We start from the raw sequence: 26522 nt of genomic DNA, 5'->3' as shown, positions 1-26522 counted from the left end.
GTTCCTCTGGAATCTGTGTGAAACATTCAATGGGGGAAAAAAGAAAGTGCCGAGGACTTCAGATCACCGACATTACGCCAACACTATGGCAGTGTGCCCCCTGCTTGTTCAGCCTGTTATTGCAACTGAGAGAAAAATGAATCATAAAATGTCTCAAAGATGTCTCCTTCATTATTCCACCTCAGTGAGCATGATATCTAACTATTGAGCCCTGGCACAACACATTACATTACAAGCCAGGCCAAAGAAATGAACTGACGTCTCAAAATAAACCCAAAAGAAAAATATGGCAGTGTGTGTGTGTTTTGGTGTGTGTGTGTGTGTGTGTGTGTGTGTGTGTGTGTGTGTGTGTGTGTGTGTGTGAAGAATGAAGAATATTTTAAAATCTGCTACTTTCTCCCTTTTACTTCTTTTTGTTTGTAACACTGCAGTGGACTGAATAGCCTTTAACACTCCATCATCTTGAGTTTTAAACCCACATTTATAAACTCTAAATGTCCTCTTGAACTTATTCCATCATTTGCTATCTATGGTTATATATAAATAGGTGACACATTAAAGAAAATAGAATATAAAACTATTTTATTGTCACAAATTGTTGCTGTTGATCCCTTTTTTCATTATTTGGTAACATTTCACCAGGAGGTTATGCTTTTAAATTAAATTAGTTTAGTACATATTCTTCCTCTTGCAATACTATTATTATTATTGTTATTATACCAGAGCAGTTTCAAAGCCGCAGTTTGGGAAGTGCAGAGCAACAAATGTGCCGACAACCGCAGCATCAAAGACCCTGCCAGAATAAACAGGCTCATAATTTGTGATAAGCTGTGACCAGGAAAGAAACTCCTATTCATTTCATTTCAAGCCACAAAGCATCTGTTTAATGTTTTCCACAGCACGTGCACACACACACACACACACACACACACACACACACACACACACACACACACACACACACACACACACACACACAATTAAATACAATCAGTCTGGATTGACAGTTAATCATTTTCATAGTAATCAAGTTCTGGTGATGGCTGATCATTTTATAAACTGCCATGATTTTCTGTGTATTGTCATGTCATCACAAACACCACACTCACTCAAGAGTAATAACACAACTGACATCCCTCAATATTCATTGTAATTTAACAGCAGCTGTGTATACGTGTCTGTCACTCCATATGTCCACATGTCAAATTCTATGAACTACGTCTCGGTGATTAAATTTAAAATTTAAAATGTTTGCCATGGGCGTGTATCGAAGCTTCCACCCATTCTACCGAGGTGTAGCACGTCCAGATTGACCAAACTCTATTTCATGTATGTTACCTGGTCGGTTTCGGTGCCCCCCCCCGCCCCCCCCGGTGACCGGCTGGTTTTCAAGTGGTTAAATAAACAGAATATATTTGCTCATTTCAATCTTATTGAACTGAATTCGACTGGAGGTCATCCGTTGCCGATTATCTGCCCAAATAATCCTGAAGTGTCAAAATAATCTTGATGCTACCGATTGAGTCGGAGCCCCCCCGATCTCGAATAATCTGCTCCGAGAGAAACCCGCAATATCGCGTGCGAGAGAGAGAGCTGACCGGGAAGCGTCCCCAACCGGATGTTGCGTACTTGTACAGCTGTGACTTCAGACGTCTTAGCCTCGCTTGCTGCCGCCATTTAGTCACTGAAGCACAAAGTATTATGGGATAGGTTGGGCTGGGAAGGATCCACCTGGTGGATTGCTTTCGGGGTGGAAGGACACATTTGTTGGCCGTATTTGGAGAAGCCTTCGTTTAGTTGGGCCGCTGTGACGCAATCGTTCTCCAAATGCAGCCTCCACATTGAGACACAGCATTTGTCATATCAGGAAGAGGAGCAGGTGGATTTAATAACATAATTGAAGGCTACATTCTAATAAGTGCATCTCACAGCAGGAAAAGCACAGATGCAAACAGCACTTAGCAGAGCACATGGCCTCCGCCATGGCCCCTTAAATCCAATCAAGCTGCTCAAACTCATATATATTAGTCCCCTGAAGATGCCCGAGTAAAAAAAAAAGCAAGACCCATGAATGGATCGGAAATTGATGAAAAATGGTCCAAAAATAACCCTTGGTATGCAAAAAAAAAGTGAAAGAAAAATTCCTGGGTTCTTCCATTCATCCAGTAAATGTTGTGGTAATCTGTCCTGTAGTTTGTTTGCGTAATCCTGCTGAATAATGAACAAAGGCAGAGGAAATTGGTGGAGGTAACTCAATTCTGGGTCCATTATTATTTCATCAGTTATTAGTTAACAGCAACTTGATGTTAAATTGAAGTATTGCTGCATTGTTGATTAACCATCCTCTGTTGAATTTAATTGATTACGTTAACAGATTTGGCCGTTAAAGAGTAACTTGTAAATAATGAAACCAGACCTCAAACGAAAAACTAAAATAATGTGTTTTTCAAAAAGTGACGATAATCCTCCAGAAAGCTTGTTTGTTTACTCCGATCATCGGACGAAGGGCAAAGCTACAAAATATGCAGGAAACATATTTTATCTGTATTTCTATATCACACACAGTTACATAATTACTCTTCATCACGGTACGGTTGGTTTGTAAGAAAATTATCTTCAAGTAATTTCTTTAAAATTCCGCTGAAGGTGAAACCACCTGTCAGTGGGAATTCAGCTTGATCTAAAGACCATCATCCACTTCACGCCGCCTTTTCCTGAAACCCATTTTCCCAGTTGTATATCCAGCCGTATTTTACTCCTGTGATATTGCCAGCAGTCACAAGAAGGTGACTATTTGTCATAATTATGGATCGCCGCGGCGCAGCCTTTGGGTAAAGTGAGCGAGCGTGCTTGAGGAATGCTGCGATGACCTAAGGGCTCTTGAGCCCAGGTGTGATTTAAAAAGACAGGGCTGGGAATAGACATAGACGTTCTCTCACTCTCCTCCCGTCCTCCATTGATCACAGGCTTGCTCAGAGGCCTCGGAGAAAACATGTTAATCGACTCCTCGGCTGCTGAGAAACGACCCCCATTCCCGAGTTTTTTGGAGAACATTTAGAAGCCTGACGCTGCTATTGACCAGCGGCCATTGCTGAGATTCCACCACCTTTAGTAAAAGAGAGCCTCTTCCTCCCGCTGCCCGAATCACTTCTCCTCACGGCCTGTGCAATGCATCGCACAATACCATTTGCATTTAGATCACCCCCTTCTTTGTTGCATTGCACATTGTGTGTCGGTATCCCAGTCGATACTGCGGTGGGCTCCTAAGAAGAATGGATGGGGGTGGTAATGAAGGTGAACCACCAACACAAACACGCCGCCCGGCCGTTCCTCTGCCCGGCGCCGTGCAGCACCTGGAGTCGTTAGTTTTAATTAGCGGAGGGGAGTGATAGGAGCTCCTCTCCCCTCCCACCCACTCTTTCCCTCTGGAGGGGAGCAGCTGAATACTCAGGCGCCCTCACAGTGCTGCATATTTCTTTTTTTTCATTGGTATTTATTGTAATTGATCCAACAGATCCAAAACCCACAATAATTGTATCCTCCTGCAAGTGAGTGTTTGTTTGGATGGAAAAAAAATATATCGTCGACATCAACATATTGATTAGTTTTTGTTGGATTGGTTAATTAAAGTCATTTTTTCCTCTATTCTGGTTCCAACAGCTGTGCAACACGAGCGGGCTCCTCTCGTACGAAGCGCTGCTCGGAGCCTTAGTGGAAATCTGTGTTGGCTGTGAAAGAGAGGAGAAGTCTGTTGACAGAGAATGGCACATGGTTTATCGAGTGGGCAGCTCTCCACAGATTTTTCATGGAATTAACCTCCTGACAGTTGCAGAAAGTTGAGCAGCAGCTACTCGCATCCTTAAACACCGCATCCCTTCTCCATCCTTGCACTGATAAGACCTGGAGTCACCTACGCTGCCCTGCCACTCCACCCACGCACCGCGGACGCCTTGTTAGCCGAGGCAGAGGGGAAAGCGAGTGCGCCGTCTTCTAAAGTCAGGCGAAAGCAGGAGATTAGCTGGTAGGCACTGATAACGTCCTGTGATATTTCAGAAAATCTCCTGTTTGTCTAATATTACACTTCCTATTGCTCGTCCAATCTTCCAATCTTTATCTGTTTCATTCTTATTCAAAGCTGCGTTTGGAGGATTTGGTTCCTGATAGAATTGCTCAGCTCCAGCCCCCCCCCCTCTCTCTTTTCCAGTGAAGCATATTCCATAATTTACATTACCTATCAAATCTTCCAGTCCCTCGCTGTCAAATACTCCTCACTGCCTTCCCAGCCTACCGGAATAGCGTAAGCCCATACCTCATCCTCAAAATGCATGCGTGCCAAGCGGTGGCGGTGGGGAGGGGGTGCGACGTCTGCAGAGGTTTGATGGACTTATTTCTGAAAAAATAAGTCCAGTGTTTTGAAAACCGTCAACACTCTGGCAATCCCATTGGTATGTAAAGTCCTATCTTGGTTCAGACATGTGGAACTTTTTTTTTCGTCCTTTTTTTCCGAAGTTTCTCGCAGTCAAACTGTGGAAATGTACAAGTGCAGTGCAGGGCTATTGTGCTCTCCCTCTTCCAGCCTGCACATGGATATGAGGCAACTTGTGTGGGTAAAGTAAAACATCTGAGGTGAAGCATTGCCACCGGGGCGAAATCTGACACAGTCTGCCTCTGCAAAACCATAAACCTGATACCCCTAGGCAATATTCTCAGATTGTGACCATACACACTGTATACACACACACATCAGAATATGCATACTGCACAGCCTCACATCTCCCAGCGCCTCCCTAAACTCGTGCAAATTTGTGTACCCTCCCCCTCGCATGCACATGGCCATGTGTTAAAATCAGAATCATGTCCGTGTTACTCAGACTTATATTACCCTTGGGAGGGCGATGTGTTTGAGTGCTGCGCCGTACCCCTTGGTCCGTGCTGATTATATCAAACAATATGCAGCACGGCGGGAATGCATAAGGAGAGTGGGTGCGTTCCCCCCCCCCCCCAAGGCTGAACTGTGCAAGAAGCCGCTTTATCTCAGGGCTCAGTTTAATACGCCAGACTTCGGAGGAGCCACCCTGGGGTGGATAGATAGGGCTTGTCATTGTTTTACTGGCTCACACTCTACTATGGAGCTGTATAGGCTCCCCTGTGAGTCTCTAGTCAATGTAGCCACGCTGCAAAAATCCTACAGCATGGATTTGTCATTCCAGCCCTCACACACACGTTCCATCACTTATCAGCCGGTGTGTGCGCGGAGACACCGAAGTGAATGTTGTTTGGAGTCTCTGCATAAATGTGACTGTTTCAGATCAGTGTGAGAGATAACGAGGCTCTTTTCTCTTCTGTCAAAGAAGGTGCACGTCAGCCGTGCTCTTATAGTAAAGACTCTGGATATGGAATCGCACCTAGAATAAAGGATCATAATGCAAAACCAGGAGAGCATGTCCAAAGTTGAGAGGTCAAATTAGTCCGGGATTTATGTGACAAACTAATACAAGGTACATACGTCGCTCTGGGATCACGCATCAGTGCATTTCCATGTAATACTATAAATGACTTACTTAATCTGTTCTCACCCTTTAAAGGTCTCCCTCTTTCTCAGCCTCTCCTTCGGCCTTGATTCACATCCATCACCACGTAGGCCCGGTGGCCTGAAACAAGCCTGTCCACGTATAACGGATGGTTAAGATTAGCCACCTCTGTGTATATGTGGCGTGGCGAGTTGAATGCCGTTCGTGAGGCTGGTGATTTGTGAGGTCACGTGCGGCGGTACAGTGGGGACGGATATTAGCGGGTCGTTTGGAGTCCCAGGACGGCCATGTTTCCTGCTGACGCCATCACATCTGTAGGCAAATGTGCACGTGGCTACAGTTCCCCTCATCTCCAATGCCACGGCTCTTGCACAAATAACTTCCTCCCGGACCCAAAAATGAGCTTCGCGTTGCATCATCCATCGATTGGGTTTTCCTTCTCCGGCTCCCCTCCCCCCTGCCGCTGGCGAGTCTCTCTCTCTCTCTCTCTTTTAAAAGGCGCTGCACTCTCCGTCTTCTTCAGCTTGCTTCCCTGTTACATCTCGGTGTTATTTTCTTTAGGTGAAATTGCAATTTCAATTTAATCCAATTCAGGGAGCAGCGACGAAGTCTGACTGAGTATTAAAGAAAGACAAAGAAAACATGATGGGGAGTTTCTTTCAAAGGCAACTGAAGCCGGAGAGGAGGAAAAATCTTTTATCTGAACATTTGTCGGTCAACAACAACAACAAGACGCATGAATATATTTTGATAAAAGGCACATGTTCTGACTTTGTGTATTTCGTGTCTCGTGGTGCAGACTTTGCAACGATGCACAGGACCGAAGCATGATCGGAGAGGAGTGAGAAAGTGCATTCGAAAGGAAAATCATCCTTAATTAAGAAAATCCTTTTTCTGCTTTCTTTGCTGCACTGAGCTCTCAAAGGCAAACACCACCCGGAATCCTTACATCCTCTTATGTAAGTCTGACCTGATTCGCCTGAGAGGGATTTTCTAAGCGCCTCTTGAAAGCAACGCATTAATGATAACGACACGGCTTTGTTTGTATTTCACGTCACCTCGAAGGGATTTCAAGGAAGGTGATTCTGTTTGTTCCCCGAGCAGCTAAATCAAAGCTTCGGTGTTTGCATTGTGTTAGTGCATGTGTTAATGCATGTGTGTGTGTGATGACTCGGCACTTTCCAGACAATCTAAATGATCAATAAACTTGTTAGAGCAGCCGTCATGTTTTCCCCGTTCTTCAGGGAAAGGTTCTCATCAAAAGTCGATCACAGAAGCTCCACACGGGAGCCAAGAGCCTCCGGAAGGTTCCTCTTCTCTCCCCTGGGTGGAAATCAGGTGATGATGCCGACTTGAAGAGTTATTTATTAGACTCACACGCACGCAGCATCTTTACCCTCCTGCTGAGTCAGCTCTCCACCGGCGCTCAAGAGCATAAATCAGCAAAACCGAGCCTCGTTCCCCCAAACATTCATCCACCTATTCGTGCATCTCGAACCGTGTGTGTGTGTGGGGGGGGGGGTTAGTGTGTGTCTGTCATCTGTTGCAACCAAATGCCCCAAGCACACACAGGCAATTGGATTTCCAGAGCCAAACGGCTACCGTACGACACAGCTGGGGAGGGGGTTCCCTTCCGTCCTCAAGTGTGACTTCCCCCTCGACAAACATCCCGTCTGTGCTCGCTGCTGCGTGACAAGGTAAATGGAGAGGAACATAGTTTTGGGGGAAAGGGGAGCTGAGACACACCCAGCTGTTGCCTCAGTCGGAGAACTGTGCCAAATCCTGACTCTGGTTAGTCCACCTTGTTAATCTACTGCCATCTCACCTATTCTCCAAGTGGCCATCCACCATGCTCCACTACACATCCTGGATGACTCCGCTTCCAGTCTGTTCCAGGCCGGCAAGAGTCGGGGCCAGAGCGGTGGCCTGAGGTGGCACTGCCCACCCTGGAAATCTGTATTAAATTACCATAGGCATTTCTTGTTGGTAAAGTCAATCATATGAGCACATATCACATGACATTTCACGCAGAATTAGCGTGTGCGTGCCGGTATAAACAGGAAGCAGATGGTCTACTCTGCAGACAGTTGCTTAGTTACAGAAGAAAGTACGAACAAGAAACAGCAATGGCCAAAAATAAGACGAGGGTTCTGACTAATAAGAGCCAATCAGGAGACAAATACAGGTGATCGAGTAATTGTTTCCAAACTTCTACACTAAAATGTGTCCAGCAGCGTTTCCTTCTTCATTTCAGGCGCCAGAGAGCCGCGTGGATGCCGGCATAAACGTAGCAACAATGAATGTGGATTTATCCTTGACATTTTATTTGACATCCAATTACTACACAAAATAAACACTGCAGCTATTAAAAATCTAAAAATGTATTACACAGATTTTGTACGTGTTTTACAAGGTGGGCCCTTCTGCTCCTTTACTACACCTGCCTCCGATGGACGAGGCCGTCAAGGCCACAACTGAAGCACTGACTCACTCTGCCACGGCTGGAGAAGCGTTTTCTCATCTCCTCTACAAACAGGTTGAGCTCAGATAAGGTCCCTGTGGGGGAACCTGCATAAAAAAAAAACACTTCCTGCTCCTCCTGTTTTATATACGCTCCATTATTCTAGTGGGGCTGATAAAGTATCGACTCCTCAGCTTGTAAACCGTTATGACCTTTAGCTGTTTTTCTGTAGACTTTCATGGCGAGACAAAACAAAGCCACTGATAATTTACTCGGGACTATTTACTCCCAGTGTATTCTGGAGCAGGATCATAAAATATGCGTCAGTGACACTAAACGTTCTCGCTTGATATGTTTCTGATAAAAACACCAGTTACTGATCAAATTTTAATTTGAGCTTTTATTTTGATTTTGCAGACGTTTTATCGAAAAAGAGAAAAGCATCAGCCGGCATGGGACGGCAGCAAATGGATTCCTAACCATTCAAGTAGTCCTTTCTGAAATATAATCCATCAATGAATCATAAAGAACATCATTATGACTCTGAGCCTCTTTATTCTGTCGCGTCCTGGGTGCTTGGGGTATTTTTATGGAGCACTTCATTTCTCAAATGTAATATCTCTTTCTTCTCCGCCTTCTGAGCCTCCCTTAAAACATAAATCCACTCCAGACTAGCGTGCGCCGCAGTCCACAACGATTCCACCGTCTCGCAGATTAAGGCAGAGTGATCCAAACAACTTGGCAACGCTCTCCCTGACACTGCACTGATTTGCAAACTGATTACCATTTAAAAAAAAACAAAAAAAACACACTGCAGTGTATTTGAAGAGGTGTCATTTTACTCATCTGAAAAAAAGAAGAAGCAAATAACAGAAAGAGAGAGGGAAAGCGTCAGAGGAGGGGAGGGGGGAGACGAAAAGGAGAGAGGGGAGAGAAGGAGGCTACTGATTGGGATGGTGCATCGAACGAGGTGGGGGGGAGAATGGCGAGCGACAGGAGAAGATGGGGTTAGCTGCTTTGAGACGAGCTTAAAAAAGAAGGGACGGAGGAGGAGGGAGCTGCAGGAGAAGACGGTGTTTTAATTGAGGAGTGTGAAGCAGACAGAGTCGTTAAACGAGAGGTGTACAGTAGGTACGCTGGGGTGAGACAAAGTCAAAGGCATGAAGGCATGAACAAAAGGAGCGGCGCACTGCCAAAAATAAATGCCATGGAAAATGCTGTGATCCCATGTCGCTGTGAGGGAGTCTTATGTCTGTGTGTTTGTGTGCTCAGCCATAAGCCTGCCTGCCGCCGCCGGGCCCCTCGACACGGGGCCGGGCACAGTCCAGAGGGCTCAGGTAATTTGACGGATCGTGCCACTCAGGCCGGTGATACCTGCAGCTCTCCCTTGCTAGGGATTGTTTCCCCAAGCTTGTTTGGCCCAGACCGGCGCCGCCGACATAAGATGAATAAGCGGCTCCTTCTTCCCGCGCCTGTCTGTGTCTGATCGTCCTCGCTGCTCCAAGGTCAGCCAGCCGCAGAGTCGCCGAGAATGGGAATGAAAGGCCTGGGAGGGGGAGACAGAGGTGGACGGACGCGGAGGCAGAGGTGGGAGGAAGGGAGGGAGAGAGAAGACAGATGTCAGGGAGTCTACAAGCAAGGTACATGACTTGGGTCTGAGCAGGTCTGCCTTTGCCCTCTGTGTGTCCTGGCTGTTTTCTTTGGTGTGTGTGTGTGTGCGTTTTCTGTGCGTGTAAAAGATGTGAGAAAATACATCAAACGCCATCAGCATGCGGCTGAGACGGAGCCTGTCAGCGCGCAGTTGGCTCGGCCCACCTGCGGTTAAGTGTGTTGGTCTCGCCTTGGTTTCCGCCGCCACATGGAATGAAACCAACGTTCCTGCATTTATTTAACCCTGCTGCTAGAAGAGATGGAGATATGGAGATATCTCTGTGTGTTAGCCTGTGCACATGTGTGTTGTTTTCCTTCTTCCATTATAATCACATTTTCAAACATCTTGAGGATATTTTCCCAAACCAATCACCAGACAAAACACAGATATTGAAGGACTCAGCAAAACCCCGTATTCTGCTAAATGCGATGTCCCCAAGAAATTATGTTTATTTAATACTGATTTGTTTTGGGAAATGCATTTTAGGGGGAAACATAACTGCTCCCTGAAGTTATGTTCCGCTGCAATATTGTATTAAGCGAAGGAAATGCTGCATTTTCGTAGAGAAGAAGAAGGGAAGCGTTCGGGTGGATGGTGGGAGAACAACATCCAGGAGCGGAGACCAGGACGTGAGGCGTCGGCAACAAAAAAATAACTTTTCTCTAAACTTAACCAAGTGCTGAGCTTCAGAATAACCGGTGATTAACTTAAATCGTGCCTTAGTTGCTTCAAACGCACAGAGTAAGATGAAGAGCAGCTTGTCATGAAGGTCGGCAGCCTATCGCAAGTTCATCATAGTGAGACAACACACACCGGCAACTTTGGCCACTAGGGAACCACAACTTCCTGTCCCGTAGTCTTAAGGGTCGCTTGGTTCCCCTTCGACCACAGAGCGCACAGCAAACAGCAATGAATGATTGTGATCTGACGTTATATACAAAGAGTCGAAGGAAAAGACAGCGACTGGCGTGTTCTTCTTTTCCAATATGTCTCTGAAGTTATAGCAGAGACGGGAAAAACCACAGGTAAAGAGCATTTGATTCAATTAGAAGGACGACTCAAACAAAACATCCCGTTATGTTGAATAAAATTCGGTCAAGTCAACAAAATTAGTAACATATAGTTGTTTTAATGAAGAATAGTTAAATGTTATATCTTTAACCTAACCCCACTCTGCATGTCCTTGGGAGGAAGCTGGAGGACAGGGAATCGAACCTGGTAACCTCTTGCTGTGAGGCAACAGTTCAACCCACTGCATCACCATGCCGCCCAATTTGGCTTTTACCACTGACATTTCATTGAAGCAGCATTTCGTTAAACATATTTACTGCTGCAAATTAGTCGTATAAAAGTAATTTCTGGAGAGAGTGTTTACAGAAAACATTTTTTTTATTGATTCACTATCCAAACAAGGGAAGCACCGTATGATTAAGGCAGAGTGCTACAAACCTTTCATTGAGGTCAGGGAAACACCAAAGCTTTAAAAGTGTAGAGTAGTGATGTGTTTAATGCTCAGTCACCAAAACGACCTCTGCAATCTTACTTCGTCCTCACTTCAATCTGAGTGTTCGGCCTCTGAGAGAAAGGATTTGGGTCCGGACGGTAAAGATTAAATCTGACGATAAGGGAAAAGTTTTAAAACACTCGTCGAATGTTAAAAAACAGGCACAGCTGGACGAGTCTTAACCAGCACAGCCGCAGCGGCCTCGCTCACACTCTGCCATTGTTATTCCCTCTTCCGCATCACCTGTGGCTTAAACTGACCCCTTCAGATCATCCTCCATGATTGGACTTTTCACTTTGTGGCCAGAGCCACCTTATGCCTACTGTGTGCAGCTGGGCGAGGAGGATCCGACGTGACTCGCACTGAGAGAGACTCGGGGACATTTCTGCCTTACAAGGTTTTTCGCTTTTTGTTCAAAATCAAAGAGCGTAAAAGTGGAAGATGTAGCATTTTCCTTTAACCACAGCAGCTCCGGTAAACCACAATGCGACGGTGTTGTTTTAGTGCGGAGGCCATTGTTGATGTTTGGCAGCGCCTTTGTTCTCCTCTGATATCTAACATGAAATCTTTATTTCTAGATTGTGAAAAAAAAAATTGCTTTCGGCTGTTGCGGTCGCTGTTGCTCTCTACACCCACGTTCAGGAAGGTGTGATTGTGAGCAGCATGTATCTGAGCGTAGAATCTGTGCGTTTGTGAGGAGTGTACGTGTGTGTACGTGTGTGACCGTGTGCGTATATGCGCCTCATGAGTGTACTGTATAAATGTCACTACATCATCTCTTTGTGGATACGGCTGAGTAAGTATAGCTCAGAAAATCAATTGAAAGCCCCACGAGCGTAACATAAAACCACATAACGTTTTTGTTTCTTCCATTTCGGAAAAAAACGTTAGCTTAGCTTTAGACTGCAAATCATGTGGATTATTTTTTGCTGCAGTTTGAAAAAAAGAATTGCAATACATATGGATGATACTCTTTGGGCGAGATATATTTTCTTCTCGCACGCTACGAGAAGCAGCCGTCATTAAAATGTGATTTTCCCCCCGACACGACACTTGATTTGTGCTGTAAAGGTGTTGGAGACAGTGGATTTGTTTCTCTTATTTAAGGAGCTGTGTGAAACTGTTTGGGGGGGGGGGGATGTAGTCTGTAATACGAGGGCAGCAGCTTCCAGTAATGAGAATAGTTTTTCCAAATGTGCGACCCAGCACATAGAGCCTGCACATTCCTAAAATCATTTCATCAGCTCTCTTCACCCCTGTCCCATTTGCTTTTCTTCTCAGCTAACTTTCTCCGCCTCTCCTCTCCGCCGCCATCCCCCGTTCAATCTCTGCTCTGTCAGTTCGGGGCTCTCGCCTCTCCTTCAGTCATTGATCACAATGGCAACAGCGTAGTGTTTGCTGGTCTGGAAACGTGTGTCTCTGCGGGGAGGGAGAGGAGATCAAACACTTTAATTACTGCCGACTTGTAGGTGGTGCCAGCTACAGGCAGCCGTCATGTAACAGGGACAGGTAGGTGAGGAACGCTCGAGCAAACACGGGACGCACCCGGGCAAAAAGCCTTCCTTAATCCAGATGCACTCGCTCACACATCAGCCTTAAAACGCAGTCCTCGTGCACATGGCTCTGACATGGATGGAACCTGAATGTGTGTGACGGGTTTATTCCTCTGCATATTTGTAAGAGAAGAAATCAGCCACTCGTGCGGAAACACCACATGTGCAATAGCTTGCATAAACAGTCAAACGCAGCATGTGCACACTCAATATGAACTTGTACTTTTTCCTCCAGCACGTTCCTCACTAAAAAACCTCACGTCCTGTACGACCTAATGACCTCGTGTCATTCAGCCTTTATCGCTCCACTGATTCATTTATAATACCTGCATTGATCCTGGAGAGAAGTACAAGGGGAGGAAGAAAAGGCTGACACAGACCAGCGCCGTGATTGATGCCCTGTCTCTGCCTGTCCCACTGCTGATTCAGAGCTGCAGGCACAGTGGGAACCAACTATCTACCTCACTGGGTTTTTTTTTATCCCTGCCAGGCAAAGGGGCTTCCCTGTCACTCAGGGCCCAGGCGTCAAACAGCTTTGTCAGAGCCGCAGTGTTTATGCTACTCAAGGTCAGAGGTTGGAGCAAGGTCAACGAGAAGGTGTCACCTGACCTCTGAGTAGTCATTTAGAATGGGAGGGAAAAAACAGGAGATTTTTTAAAGTGCATCCGATATGATCATAAGCAAAGTGTGCACCCCCAACCCCCCAGATAACAGGCACTGTACCCTCCCCCCCCCCACACACACACACTGCACACACACTCCACTCAATCAATTTTTGCACTATCCCGGTTTGCACTACTCTGACTCCCTATCCACCGTCTGCCTTATGACTGCATACTACATGTACACTGTGTACTATGTTTTAAATACTTATTAAGCATACTTATACTGTATTTTCTGTCTACTTATATGTCCCGGGAATCAGAGAGAAACAGCATTTCAATCCCGTCTATGTCCTGTGCATATGGCAGAATTGACAATAAAGATGACTTTGATCGGAGAAGAAAATCATGAAAAGTCCATTAGTTTAACATTAACACAACGAGAGTGTGAGCGTTCTAATTATGCCAGATACACAAAGCCTTTTGCTGGTGGGACTTTTTGTTATAATTGTTCAGGTTGCTTTGTTTGTGGGCCTCTGGCTTAATGAGCAAATTATCTCTATACTGAATTTTATCTCAGTCCCGGCAATGAAGTGTTTTCATATTTTTCCCTGGGAAAGAAATTTAAACAAGTGGGCAAAATGTAATCAAGGATGCCGATTCTGTCTTATTGTTTGTGAACATAATTCGTACTTTCATCGAGATCCCCCTCAAGGGCGCTTTCTCTCAAAGGTCAGGCTCAAATATTGGAGATAATTACAGCGATATGTGAAATAATACATGTAAAGGGATTAGTGCATTCTTCCAGCATTTCTCACCTGCACTAAATTATTTTTTTATGTGCTCAAATGTTGTGTTTCTCCCGGCCCCACAGGGACGACCAAAAGCACATCAGCTTTATGGTTGTTTGGTCGGGCCTGCACCACAGAAATTGATTTTTTTTCATTAAGAGGTGAGGTCTTTGATACGGTGGATCAATTTTTCAGAAGTGTTTTTCTTTGATAAACAAGGGCTTTTCCCCCCCCTCACCTGGTGAGCACAGGCACAGGCTCGGGCCTCACCCGGCACAGGATGGAACGAGAGCAGTCAGAGAAGTAATGGAGAAAATAAAGAGAGAACGAGTGAGAGAAAGAGTGCGAAAGAGAGAGGGAGAGAGGGTGGAGTCCTGGAGAGGAACAATTGAAGGTGTAGGCAATGAAGAGTAGAGAATAAATATTTATGTCTTGTAATGTTTCTGCACGACAGATTCTATAATATATTTGAACAGGGCGCTACACCTCAGCCATGAGAAATGTGTTGCACTCTGCCAATAAAGCACACGGGGAGATTTGGAGAGAAAAGGTGGGGAAGGGTAAACAGATCAAGGAAGGCTGTGAAGGAAAGAAGGGATGGAAGCAATGACAGAAAGATGAGAGGAGGGAGAAAGAGAAGAAAGAGAAGAGAGCAACTGATATGGAAGGAGGAGCAGAGGGAGGGGATACAAACAAAAGCACCGACAGGCAGAAATTGACATCACAGGTACGGCAAATGGGACAGCGTACATCAAGCACATCGAGATAGTGTACACAGGGAGAGATGGCAGAAGAAAGAAAGAGAGAGATTTGTGGCCTGCGGAGTGAAGGGCATGAAATGAATAGAGCCAGGGGGCCCACTGGAGTGTGTCCTGGGGATATGTGCGACTGGGTCAGGGAGAGGAGAGTGCTGTGCGAGCAGCGGTGGTTGCAGGCGAGGTCTATAGAACCAGCTAGAGGAAAAGAGAAGAGACGGACATGGACCATTAACCCAGCGATAGTAGCTAACCAGGATCGCTCAGGGAGGGGCGGCGCTGATGGGAGACGCTGGAAGGAAGACGTTCTGAGGGCCAATCAGTGAAATATCTATAAGTGAATATTTATTTAGATGAAATCACCACTGGTTATTATTTTTAAATCTTTAAACGTTGGGAATGGAAGGTCATGCAGTGCCGAGGCAAAAGATACAAACGTGAGAATAATTAGAATTTGGGAGAAATATAAAAAAGACATCTCCGAAACACTGGAAAGTCCTGTTCACGTGGGACTAATTTTATTCAGGCGTTTGGAGTGATTTGTAATAATTGCAGTGCTCGTTGGTGGCTGTAATCCACAGGGAATCTGCTGCGTCTGGTGTTTCAATCTTCCCCGTGCCATGAAAAATGAAGGCAGCCGGTGATGGAATCAATCAGGGGAGAGAATGTTTTTACTCTGCTGAAACTGATTGTCAGTAAAATATGAAATAAAAACCTGGACATGAGGAAACTGTAGTTAAAGCTGCATAACACTTTTTAGATTTAGCGTTTAATGTACAATATGTAACTCTGGCCACTAGGGGTCTCTCAATCAAAACAATAACAAATGACCTAGTTCGTGAGGCAGCGTGGCATCATGGGAGTTGTTATCTTCACCACTATTTCTCGTACGATAATCGTCTGGGGTTGCTTGTGCATTTACTACTACTACTTTACACTACTAGACGAAGAATTGCACTAAATAACGTGAAATGATTAATATTCGGCCACTTCTAGTTCACCGACTTGCTTTGCTCGGCCACGTCGTTGAGTCAATCTGGCTCTCACCACCCCCCCCCACATATTGAACCGTGGGCAGCCGCTCCCAGCGCTCATACACACGAGGCGATTGTAGGCTTCCCGCCCAGCGGGATATGGTGGCGAGCCAAAATAACTGAGTGGCTGGTGAACACAGTTGAACATCCAGGAAGCCAGGGAGAGCCAGATGTTTTTCTCAGAAGTTGGCGGACAAAACCAGGGAGAACGCGCCAGTGAATGTTGGACCTCATTCAACAGGTGGAGGGAAAAAGGGGCCGACTGTCTGGATGTGTAAGCAACGTTTGGCAATCGCCAGCAAACACATTAGCCCTGTGATAAATTGATAGTTCGTTAAGGTTTGTTGCTGTGAGATCATGTCGGCGTCGAGTTCCTCTGCTCACTAGTGGTGACAAATGTTTCATGCAACTTTAATTTTTGTCGCCTGTGAAGAGATTGGATGATGACGCACAGATTTATTTAGTGCGTTTCCTATCTGTCGACCATTCGTGGCACTTTACAATCAAACAGTAATGATGCAGGAGCAGTTGGGGTTCAGCTTTTCTGCTCAAGGACACTTCCATATAGAAGCCAGGGATCAAACCGAGAACCTAATGATTATTAGATGACCGCTCTACCTGACTTGTATGTTTTATCGTCCATGATACATTGGGCAATCTCATTTTAGTCGGAGCCTTCGCAGCCTTGGACTATATGCATGTGAGCCCATGCACTTTAATTCCACACAGCACGGAGAGGGAAGCACTAGGGTGTGACAGAATTGTCGGCTGGCGATGCGCTATAGCGGCCCATATCAATGGAAGCATTTTCCTTGCTTCCCCTAAATGTGCTCAGACAGAGACAAAGACGGAGGCTGCCAACTGAATCCCTGAAATGGACAGCCCTGGGACACCGAGTGAAAGTCAAACAGTTTAGCGCAAAGTAGTTAGAGCCTGGCTCACTGTCTGCTCGCTCCATTAATGGAGAGGCGGGCAGGTGAGTGTTGCAGCGGTGCAGAGGCTGGCACATGCCAAGCGAGAGAGGTGAGAGTGGCACAGCAGACCCCCTGCCTTCGGTGTCATCTGTCACCCGATGGAAAGTATGCATGCTTGTGTGTGTGTGTGTGTGTGTGAGAGCTCTGCAGGGTGAGGAGGTAAAAAGAATATGAAAATGAAAGAAGAGGTTATGGAAGAGGGCAGAACACCTGTCTGGGAGACATACAGTACTTTCAGAAAGTATTCAGACAACCTGCTAAAATCGATTTCAGACTTTTTTTGGCAAACACAAGGAAAAACTTAAATATTACATTCACACAAGGATTCAGACACTTGAAATGTGCTGAGGTGTCTCCCATTTCTCTTTGTCGTGTTTGGGATCTCAACTTTAAATCTCAGCGCCACCTGTGGTTAATTCAATTGACTGGACGTGACTTGGAAAGGCACCTGTCCGTACGAGGTGTCACGGAAATATTTCAGCTAGAAGGATAAAGTGTTCCTGGAGCCGGCTGGCCAAACTGAGCGATCCAGGAAGAGGGGGTTGGTGGGAGAGGTGACAACGAATCTGATGGTCTGGCTGGGCTCCACAGATCCTGTGTGGAGAAGAGAGAACCCTCCAGAAGGAAAACCAACACAGCAGCACTGATCGGAGCTTCATGCCACGTTATGGCAGATGGGCCAGATGGAAGCCTCCTCAATGAAAGGCGCATGGAAGCCTGTGTGGAATTTGCAGAGAAGCACCTTGCAGACTGCGAGAAGCCGACACTCTGGTCTGATGAAACCAGGATTCAACTGTTTGGCCTCAAAAAGCATCAAATCTGGTGGAAACCAGTTACTCAACACCTGCTGATTTCACCAAACTCTTTGCCTGAACACGGACATTTTTACATGTTTCATCATCTTACAGCAGAAATGAGATTAAATTCTCACCTTTATCACACTTTCGTTGTTTTTAAGCTTTAAAATTATGTTTTTACATAGTTTTACATAATTTACATTTCGAAAATACGATTTTATCCAAATATCGCTTGTTGGAAATGAATGTGAAGCCCCGACTTTATCATTGTCACTAAATCAGCATTATTGTGCCATCGCCATATGGAAGCCAAATCATCTTGATCGCCCCCCTGTGGCTGGCTGCAGTATAAGTCATAAACCCCTCCTCCTCCATGAGAGTGGATGGGACATGGACCAAATTAAAAAGTAAACATAAAACTTCTCCAAGATGGCTTCTGTCGTTTGAGGTCGTTGTTACCACAGTGATGCTTGTTCAAGTGTTGATGCTACAAAAACAGGGTGAAACCTCATGATTGACAGCTGAGACTGACTCATGATTGGTCAAGCGCGGGGACCACGATGCCATCCCATGATCGCACCAGTACAAGATGGCGGCACACGTTTTTTAGCAGAATTGTTGTACAATGGGAGGAAGTGGACACACGTGGCATCCATCTTTGTATACAGTCATCAGCAAAGCATTCAGCGAAGCAGATCATCAAGACACACACACACACACACACACACACACACACACACACCCACAGGCTAAGTTTTATCTTTCAAAGAATGGAAGCAATTTTCCATTTTATTTGTCCTTTCCTTTTTCCCTCTTAATGTAAACCTGCAGATTCGGGCCCTTACATGATAAAAAAAAACATTCTTCTTCAGCTCATAACATCTTATAACCCCCTTGAGTTCCAATTCATTATCCAGCATCCGAACGAATAACAGTTGAGGGACAACCCAAGATGCTCTTCTGTTTGTTCTTTTTTGTAATCAAGGTTAAAAAGGACGCAGCTCGGCGATAAGATACTAAAAACCAATCATTCAAACCGTTACTGTGCGATCAGTGCTGTGGATACTTCCCCCGACTCTGCTTTCACCGGTGGACTCGGGAGTTAAAAAAAGCTTGAGGGAAATTTTAACCTGCATCGTGACAAAAGTTTGGAGAAAACGGGTTCGCTTCAGTGAGTCAATTCTCAACCACAGCATGTATCTATTCAAGGAGTTTGGTCCGTCAGAGATGCTACTTAATCCGTCTCCCTCGCAGTTTTGTAAAGACCTCTCTTCACCTCCATCACTGTGCTCTGAGACGTTTGGATCTGACAGCCGAGGCTCCTGCCTCCCCTACGTGTCTGCCGGGCGCAGTTCTTCTTCTTTCATTTAACTTCTCTTCTTCTCCTGTGCTGCGGGGCACAGTGTGTCATCACGCCGCGCAGGTATTGCTGACAGGGTGTGACGTTTAGGTGAGAATGCACAAAGGCCCCACAGGTCACTTTTGTTCATTGTCAAGCTGAGATCATGCGGCCAAACATTCTGTGTAGGTGTTAATAACTTAACTGCATTGTCACCGCTGAGCGTCAGTCAAATCTCGTCTGCCAACATCCAGACGAGCCATTCACTCATTCTAAAATTACTTGGTCTGCGTTGCACGTTCCTCACAGATCTCCTGTTGTACTTATTATCTCTGTCTTGATTCTGCTGCCTGAGACGATTCAACAATACAGCAAATATTAGAATGCTTTTGCTTTAGACTCACTTATGATAATTTCGGTGCCATTAAGTTGAACTGAAACGATTATTTTTGGTGCAACAGCATCACAAACGATGCAGAGAAAACAGTACGTTCCTTCTGTTTCTTTTGAAATGCACTTATTGAGTTGAAAGCTAAGACAAATGGAATAGTTATTTATTGGTTATTTGATAGGGGCAGTATATGTATGAGGGCGCAGTTTATTACGTCACTTCGATTCCAGAGGCTGCACATGCAGTTGGGGCTGGGGGGGCAACATAGAGATAGTTTATAATAGATAGACTTCCTCGCTGCCATGATGGACGAACACAGCACTGTGTGCCGCCCCCTGATCTGGATCCTCTCCAAAATGTAATGAGTTCATCCTTGGCACATGCCACACTCCTTCAAAGATTTCATGGAAATCGGTCAAGTAGTTTTTTTGCATAATCCAGCTAAGCAACAAACACATAACCTCCTTGGCAGAGGTAATAATGTCTGGAGCCAGTGTAAAGGTTGGAAACCTTAGCGTTCTCCACTACAGAGGCTCTCTGAGTGATATACAAGGTAAACAACCTGCAGGGACAGATGTCTTAACTCACTGACATTATATAACCACCGCTATCTGAAAAGAGGAGCAAATAACAACATCTTGTATCAGCGTTCAGTCAGCGGAGCGCTCTCAAGCGGCAGTCAACTGCTGCCATGGGAAACGCATATCCCCATAAGCCTGCAGCTCAGATGCAGTTTTCACAAATGTGTTCAAAAATGGGTTTCTACCCTCGAAAAATACAAGCTGCAGTATCATTATCATTCTTATTCCCCTGCAGGAAAGAGAGGAGGATTGAAAGTTTGATCAGAAAATGTTCAGGTTTGTTCAGTAAATATGCGTTGGCAGATTAAATTAAGTTTGGATATTGCTTTGCTGCTGGATGCAGGGTGCTGTTGTTTTCCCTTCTCTCTGTGCAGGTTGTATATATAATATAAATAGAATTAATGCATTGGTGGATTTTCACTAAATTTGATGGGAATATTTCCAAATAATTCGTTTTTGAAGCTGATCAGTCAAAGGTCCATTGAAAATATGTTAAAAATATATATTTTTTCATGATATCTCCAGAATTAAGAGACAATGTAAAGCTTATATTGATCAGAAAATGATTCCTCATCCTTTAAGTCAGAAAATTATCATCATGTTAATGCAAAGTTTTGGAGGTATATATAAATTCTATAGGACTATAGATTGAACATTTTTGAAAATATCATAAACATCTTGCTTCTATCTATGCAATTACATTAAAATATAAAAAGAAATTGCCTGATTGAAGTACTGACAGTAATAGACTGTACTTATATAGCACTTTTCCAGTCTTATAAACCACTCAAAGCACTTTTCACACATACATTTTATACAGCGGGGGAACAATCATCCGTCTGGATAGTGGATGACTCCTCTCTACATCTGGAACGTGCAGTGTACCTCCATTGCTATCCGTTGTTTTTTTCTCAGTTTCCTGTAATAAGCATGGGGAGTGAAAAATATAATTCACTGTCGAATAAATTTGAAAAGTTGAACGCTGGATTACTCACCAGCCATCTCGGAGCAAATCGAGTCTGCGCCCTTTCGATGAAAAGTAAATGGAATAACCAGGGAACCAGGCCGAGCAGAGAGACGCCTCCCACTCGGATGGAAGATCGGCAGTGCATCTTGACACTAAGCTTTCGGAAGCAGCCACCCAGAAGTTGTGCCTGAAGCTAGAATTATGCAGCTCCGCTCTCAGAGTCAATCTTAACTGTGGCACTTTTGGCCTCAATGCGCAGGCTCAGCATCTGACACCTGCTGCCGTCCTGGGTTACAGGTGCATGTCGTCCCCTCGGGGCATTAGTTAGCAGCTCAGACCATCTCCCAGTCGCACGGCCTGGGGACAGACAGGAGCAAATGGATGTCGACTTATCTGATGGACTGTGGGTGGAGGAAGATACATGACACGAGATAAGAGCTCGATGCTTTTGACAGAGTGAGAAATACAAGATATTTTAAAAAACAGTGTCAACAACATGAAGACTAAACATGATAAATTGACTGTTATATCCTGGAAGCACCTACAGCGCATGTGTTTCCTTCTTCAGATTACTGTCACAATACAATTAACAGAGCCCTCTTGATGAAGTGGAACATATCCAACTGGAGAACCTTGAGAGGAAAACAATTCAAGGCAGCTTTTACATTGTCTCCCTTCAACTGTGAGGAGCTTTTCACAGAGAGCGTTAAGAGCTCGGGACTGAACATCAGGGCCATCATCCGCTGACGCCCTCTGCCAGAGCCACTTTCGACCAACGCGGCTTAAAACATCCTCTTTTTTTGGGGGGGGAGGGGTACAGTCAAATTGTAAGAAGTGCTCTTTGAGTGTCAAGGCCGCGTGTCGTGTTGCTTCAAAGACAAAGGCCCAGAGAACTCAGAGCCTCTGCTTTTATTCAGTCACTCGGAAGACAGTGCTGCGAAGCGTTTCTGCTGTGGCAGGAGTTTTGTGAAAGCACTGGGGAAAATGGAAAAAAAGGAGGACACAGAGCTAGATCAGTGAACAGCCTCCACTTTCCCAGAGAGGAGTTTTCCAAAGGTCACAATGCCCATTCACACACCAATTTACATTGATCAGCAGTCTCCGCGGTTGTTTATGCATCAGGGGGTTTTGCCCAGAAACCCTGCCATAAATCAACCATGCAACGAATCCAGCGACAAGAGGAAAAAAGAAAATCTCAAAAACCACTTTTCACGTGAAAAACACTCGCAACAAAAGCTGTGGTCGGGGAGTGTTTTTCCCGATGTTTCTGTTAGAAACTGTTTGGTTTTTCCCTCCCCAAGTTTAGTTCGCATTTGATGTAGATCAAAGCACGGCACATTTTATACAAAGAATCAGCCTGTGAATCCCAGCGGTCACTTGAAAGCACCGACAAAATAAATAAATAAAGCGAGGAAGATAAATTGTGCTTGACATGTATTCAGTCAGTCTGTGTTTCAACGTCATGGAGCTATTTGTCCAATTAATATATCAGTGTTCACTAGTTTAGTCGGGGTAAAGTGAATAATTGCCGTAATGACTCAATCAGAGTTAACCTCTGTTTTGCTCGGGGAGACACCTGCAGTATATGTGTTCGCTTCTTCTGTGCATCTCCATTTGTTTTCCCAGGATACCAGGTAATAGACTTTCATGTTTCACCACAGTGAGCTGAATACCTGCTGTGCATTCCACACGCTATATATACACACGTATATTCATAGGCCCATGAACTTGGAACTAACTGGAGTGTGTCACAAATAAATTATCATGAAGAAGTCAGTTGATAGTCTGGCACGTAGAAATGAATTAATACTTTGAGTCCAGAAAGTGAAGCCAATACCTGAAGTGTATTCTCTCAAATGACCAGCAGAGGGTGAGTTCTCTGGTTTTTCCATTGTTTTATAACGTCAGTAAACATTTTTCCAAGGTGTTTATGGTCTCAAATGCTAGTTTCAAGTCTTCTTCAAAACAGCATGATCTTCATTTCGTAAATGACGTTCCCATTTAGATTGAAATAGACGATAAATACAGTTTGCATCGGGGCATGGATACTGTGTGATTGACGGCTTTTACTGTCCAATGGGTGCAGGTGGCAGGTGTTTGTGGGCGTGCAGTGTCCTCGAGTTCTCAGTCCAGCCCCCCCCCGCTGCTCCAAATATGGTTATGTGGCTTCAAAAAACCAAGATGGCGCTGGCCAATGTGAAACCAGTGGCCTCAAAAGAGCAGTTTGCGTCGTGGCCGGTTCCCAATGTTCTATTTTTTCTCAAATAAACCTATGAAAAGTCCAGAAATAATGAACTCAAACTACAGGTATTGCTTGTGTTGCCAAAATCTGATACATCTTATGCCACGGACCTATTTTTCCAAAAGCTACTGCAAACACACCCGTGAGCCACAGAGTTGTACTGGGTTTCTTCGTGATGATAAATAACTACAAAGTCAATTTTATTTTGAGACAGTGTCACAAACACAGTCCCACTGCAGTAAATTCTTCTTTCATTGAGATTAACATTAGTCTTTGACTCTACAGCAATGCCAGCGGCTGTGTGAATTATAACACAGCAGTGCTTTGAGCTAAATGCTAATGGCAGCATACTGACACGCTCACAATGACACGGTTAAAACTACGCAGGTGTAATTTTATCACGATTGCACCACAGCGACTGCAAACCACAAAATACAATCTGTTGGAACATCAGTGTCTGTAGAAAACCTCATAGCCCTCCTTCTGATTATTTGTGTGGATTTTTCAGTCTGGACCAACTGACCAGCTCTGCTATCCCTCCAGCCAAGCAGTGTTAAGATTCAGTGTTAATATTTCAGACGTGAACTCAAGGCACAGATGTTTCCAAAAGGTTGTTTATTGTAGATTTTTTGTGAAGCTGGTTTGGGGAGCGGGACGAGGAGCTGAGCAGGAAACTGAGCCAGGCTTGTCTGCACATTGCTGAGCTGGAGCTTGCAGACAACATGGTGAGTTAGGCCAGGCAGTAAAAAATTAAGGATAAGGCAGGCAGAAATAAACCTGACGCACCGGCACACAAGAGTTAAAACAACACGCGATGACTCAGGCAAGAAAACCAGGAGTTGGCTGAAGGGAAACACGTCAAGTGAACAGACGTCTGGCAGAGAGAAGAGCCGAGGTTTAAATACTGCAGGAGCTTGTTGAGCTGACGACATGATCAGATGCAGGTTGATTGGCAGAGGGAGGAACTGAAGACACACACACACACACCCCATTATCCTTTTACTCAATGATTTTGTCAATAAAAAACATTAAGTGGCCTCTTCCTCCACACAGGTGGCAACCTGCCACTGTCACAATATGGAAATAGATTATATAAACAGTAATGCATGTTTGCAAATGCATGAAAACAAGATTCACGCCGAGATGCAAATCTGTTTGTTACGGCAACAGCTGCTGACCTGTCAGACGACTCTATCACAACAAGACAAAGCTTCCAGTCTGTGCGTCTATTTTTGCTGCTCACTGTTTCATATCATTTGATTAATGACATTAGAGTTTAAAAAGTACAACTTAAAACTTGGGACACAACATGTGATGAATGTGATGAGATACTGAGGGAGGTGAGAAAGAGACAGAAGAAAGGGCCGGAGGGGCTGAGAGAGAGATTATATCAGATAAGTGATTGAGATGCAGAGCAACAGGGACGGACAAGTTGAGGAGCTGCTGATGTGTCATTGATTGGCACTCTCACACAGCGAGGGCAGATTCCACATCAGCGCCGAGGTGGTACGTTCAGAGTTGGCAACCATTCCCATGTGCTTAAAGGATGCATTTAATTAATGGACAAAACAAGGGTGTATGTTAAGCAGGGGCAGGGCGGAGCAGATCGGCAAAATTGTGAGTCAAATTGTACACAAATTGCATTGAAGCTTGGCAGTGTCTACAATCGATTCATTAATTATGGTGGTGTGTGATAATCACAAAGGCACGGTGATGACACTCCCACTTTGATTAACGATTTTACTGGGAATAAGTCCAAGCAAATGTGCCAGAACGGTGACATTAATAGCATAGCACTTCCGACGTACAACTGCTTAAATGTGTATTGATGGACCATGTTAAATGGGTTAAAAAGACAGGCAGCAAAATTAATGTCAGCGCCGTAAACAATCAAACATTCAATTGTACATTCCTTTCCACTTAGCAACTAGGGTTGGCTGAAAACAATCAATTTTAAAAGCCACTGTCTCAGGAGCGCTGAATCTGTCTTTTTAGGATATCGTTAATGCACCGTTGACTCATCACCATCACGCTGAAAGCCTTAATGCTTCATCCGTACACGAAACGATTGGATTTCTGAAAATTTCCTCTCTGTATCTTCCTTCACCCCTCAGCTCCACGTCTGGAGTTTTCTCTCTTTCTTCCTTAGCATTACAAACACAGCAGACATCTTCCGGAAAAAAATATACGGTGTGGCACAGATTGATTACAGGTCTTAGCTTATACATCAGAGACTGCCGCAGTGTACGGATGTTGCTGAGAACTGAGAAGAGGATAAATCTACCAGTATAAGCGCGTCGGGTTCCACGGCACAAACAGCTGACTCTAGCCTCTTTTTCTCCAGTACTTTAGTAGAAAAAACTGAATTAACTGAAAACCTACATTTTTACTTCCGCCAAGGACGTTATGTCTCCACCCCTGTCCGTTGGTTTGTTGGTTTGTAATCAAGATTACACAAAAATAACTGAACAGATTTCCACAAAACCTTAGATTTACCTTTAGACTCAGCGTACCCTCAAGTTCGGCCTGTATCGTGGATTACATGGCCAAAACACTTGATGACGCTAAGGCACACAACTGAGGTTATGTCTCGCTAACACCTGCTAACATTTACTGGTGATTGGTAACTCAAATTGGGCAGAAGTCCTTTAAACGTACAAGGGATATTCACCATCTAGTCCTTTATTCTAAAATGGTGGAAGGATGCGATGTGGGTCAGGGAAGAGCCCCTTACATTTAGTTGCAGATGCTTAACCCGGGATTTATTTTTCACTTTCTCTGACATTGGGAAAATCAGGCTTGTTTAAAGAACTAATATCTATAAGTGTGTGAAATGTTGCCTTGGCAGAGGTATACGCTCTAGAGAAGGTAGAATGGAGGTATGAGTTCTAATTTGTTTATGGTGGTGCGGTGGTTAGCACTGTTACCTCACAGCAAGAAGGTTCCCCATTCCCAATTTGGCCAGGGGTCTTTCTGTCTGGATTTTGCATGTTCTCCCCGTGTTCCCATGGGTTTTCTCTGGGTTATCCGGCTCCCACAGTCTAAAAACATGCAGATTGGGGTAAGGTAAATGTCAGCGTTGATTGGCTCCAGCTCTACCTGCAACCCTCAAAGGATTAGCTGTATAGATAATGGCTGGATTAAAGGAATGTTTTGTTTTTCATCGACAAACTGACGAGAGGTTTGTACGTGATAATGTTTTTTTGTGTAAATCTCTGTCTGTGGACCCTGAAGCTGCTTATCAAATCATTTTTCCATCAATCACAAGCACAACACTGCAGCACACATGTCTTCAGGGGGAACACGTTTGAGAGCAACTGCTGCAACCGCTTACTGAGAGACAACTATC

General features: G+C 44.8%; 1 protein-coding gene across 1 annotated transcript in view; it reads left to right on the top strand.

Annotated features, from left to right (window-relative positions):
• Positions 1-26522, top strand: part of LOC118113339 (B-cell receptor CD22) — a 1629935-nt gene that overhangs the window by 194464 nt on the left and 1408949 nt on the right. The gene's annotated exons all lie outside the window — the stretch shown is intronic.

The sequence above is a fragment of the Hippoglossus stenolepis genome, chromosome 8 (genome assembly GCF_022539355.2).
Source record: "Hippoglossus stenolepis isolate QCI-W04-F060 chromosome 8, HSTE1.2, whole genome shotgun sequence".
Classification (NCBI taxonomy): domain Eukaryota; kingdom Metazoa; phylum Chordata; class Actinopteri; order Pleuronectiformes; family Pleuronectidae; genus Hippoglossus; species Hippoglossus stenolepis.
This window is presented reverse-complemented; position numbering and strand designations above follow the sequence as displayed.